The 2,982-nt window shown below is 37.0% G+C and overlaps 1 pseudogene; it reads left to right on the forward strand.

The window, feature by feature from the left end:
* Positions 1-973: 973 nt before the first annotated feature.
* LOC110541419 (mitochondrial pyruvate carrier 1-like) lies at positions 974-1,268 on the forward strand (annotated as a pseudogene).
* Positions 1,269-2,982: the final 1,714 nt, after the last annotated feature.

Consider the following 2,982-nt stretch of genomic DNA (forward strand, 5'->3'; position numbering starts at 1 on the left):
GAAGAATACAGGGAATATTTCAACATTATCACCAGATGTGCTCAATATAAGGAGGTCTATGGCTGAATGAGGAAGGTTTGCTAAGCTGCATTGCAGAAAGGGAAGCCTCTTGCACATAGCGTTACATGGGAACAGAGTTCACAAGCAGGATAATGTAGGAAAGTCTATCATATCCAACCTACAAATGACCTTTTCAGACCTCTGTGGACACTGCAATCTCATGCACCACATAATTAAAAATAAAATATTTTTACAAAAAACCCCACATGTTTTTAATAACCTGTTGGAGCCCTTTCTTACTAGAACAAGGAGTACTGTCACCAACAAGGAGCCTGGAACACTTTCCCCAAATGTAATCCTTGAAAAGAAGTCCCTTTTGTGATAGTACCTTTGGCTTTTTTTTTTCTCTCAGAGTCCTCAGCATCTAACCCTCTTTTAGAGAGCTACAGGTAGTGTTTTTATTTGAGTTGGCTCTTTTTCTTCCATCTTCTGGATCCATAACAATCTTAGCATAAAAATACTAATGTAAGAGGTCTTCCTGCCTACATGCTGTTAGAATCATCTTTCTTACATGAGAATACATCTTCACAGGCATAAAACACACACACTATTGTTAGAACATACTGGTACTCCATTAATGGTGGCAATTGAAGGAAGTTTATGTGTAAATGTCGAAATGGTCCGTTATGTTGTAGACATACATCACCTATCTTCTATAAGGTTTACAATCACTGGTTAAAAGTTATTCAGCAGTTTGAAACATTCACCCTATTGATACTTTTGTCATAATTGAGTTTATGTGCCTTATGAGTTGAGGAGTACAGACTTTTAGCAATGGGAGCTTAAACAATTCTGGGAAGATTGATGAGGCATCTTGATTCTCTATGAGACTTTTCCTGTTGAGGCAGGTGCCCATTTAGAGCACCGAGGGCTGGGTAGACGCTGGTGTCATCTGAATAGCGGCTTAGCTGCCATGGCTGGACAGCTGGCATGGAAAGCGGCAGAATACATCCTGAGCAAGGACTTCTGGGACTATTTCAGGAGTATACACTTCTGGGGCCTGGTTGCTACCTGGGGTCTCCCCATTGCTGCTTTTAATGACATTATAATACCGAAATTATGAGTGGGCAGATGACTTTTGCCCTGTGTTGTTATTCTTTGACATTCATGAGATTTGCCTACAAGGTACAGCCTCGAAACTGGCTTCTGTGTGCATGTCATGCAACAAATTAAGTAGCCCAACTCATTCAGGGAGGACGGGTCGTTAACTATGAGATGAATAAGCGTCTTCATAGCAATGTAAGGACCAGCTCTTGAAAGGGACAGCACCTCAGCCACTGCTGCCAAGCCACAGATCCCATTAGCGTAAATAATCTTGCTGAGGGGAAAACACGGAAGGCTATGTTTAATATCCATGCCAACATTATAGAATAGCCCACATTCCCTAAACCAACTCTCTGCTGCCTTATCAACTAAAATTTGTCTTCATCAAGAGTAGTTTAAAATATGCAACTAATTTAATAATTTTGAATGATGGTTTTATGTATAGCAATCTGTAGCAATGTATATATTATCTATTGGGATTAGTGTAATAAAAATCTAAGGGAACAAAATTTTATAACACAAAAAAGAAGTTTCCTACTGTATTTGTATACTTTCAGACATCAGTTTTACTCACGTCATTTCAGATATCAATTTTGTTTTTTTCAGTTAAAGTGTATTATCCTGTTTATTTATAAGTCATTGTAGGAGAGTTAATTTGGATCAATTTCAAAGAGTTCATTACCACAAAATGACTTAGCACAAAAATATACATTTGGTGGATATTTGGTTTAAGTGGTATTTTCAGTCTTAATAATAATTATTTAACTTTTATTAATTACACTTTATTCACTTTGAATCCCCCATAAAGTCCTCCCGCCTCCCCTTCTAATCCCACCTTCCCTCCCACCTTCTTCATGCATGTTCATCCCTAAGTCCACTGATAATAACAATTTTTAATGATAACATCACAGAAGGAATTCAACATGAATTTGATGAGAATCCTATCAAAAGACACCCTCATTTTGCCCTATGATATTCCAAAATCATAGACTACACCAAAACATGTGCTACATAAATATTTACTCAATGGCCTCACTAAAAACCCAGGTAAGAACAAAAGGTCAAAATTTGGAAAAAGTAAGGGTTCTTATTAGCTTATTTTACCTTATTTTGACTCTTTAGCACAGAACCTGTTAGTAAAAAGTATTTGCCGCAGAACACTTGATAGAGTATCTCATAATTCTCTTAGTAAACTAGAATTCCATAGACAGTCAACTATTTGGTATCAGCAGAAACATTTGGTAATGGAATATTGAGATGTGGGCCTACAAGATAATAGCATTACAATGTATAAAATGCCTATGAATCTTGAGCAAATTTCCAACCTCATCCATTTGGTCTTTTATTTGGTAAGACTGGAGTACTACAAAAAATAAAAACATGAATTCACAAGTCTTTAATTTATTCCTTTATTATTTGTTGGGCAGGACTCTTAAATTGCTTTGGGATTTTAGTGGATATTAGAGTAAATTCAAGGAAGAATTAAAATTATTTTTGAGTCCAGTAAATAGACTTCATCCTGAACTTTGTAGCTCAATTAAAACGAGTGTACAATATAAAAATGCATCTGTAAGGGCTGTAGCGGTGGCTTAAAAATTATGCATATTTTTCTGTTCTTGCAAAGGACTTAATATCAATACCCAGCACCCACATGTCAGCTCATTAACTGTAACTCCAGTTCCTGATAATCCAACTTCTTTTCTGACCTCTGTGGGCTCCTGTATACATGTGGTGCACAGCCATATGCTTAGGCACTGTGCTGGCTAGTTTTATGTCAAGCCAACACAAGCCTATTTAGGAAGAGGAAACTTTAGTTGAGAACATTTTCCAAACAGATTGACTTATGAGCAAGCTAGTAAGCAGCATTTCTCCATGATG

The sequence above is a fragment of the Meriones unguiculatus genome, chromosome X (genome assembly GCF_030254825.1).
Source record: "Meriones unguiculatus strain TT.TT164.6M chromosome X, Bangor_MerUng_6.1, whole genome shotgun sequence".
Taxonomy (NCBI): Eukaryota; Metazoa; Chordata; class Mammalia; order Rodentia; family Muridae; genus Meriones; species Meriones unguiculatus.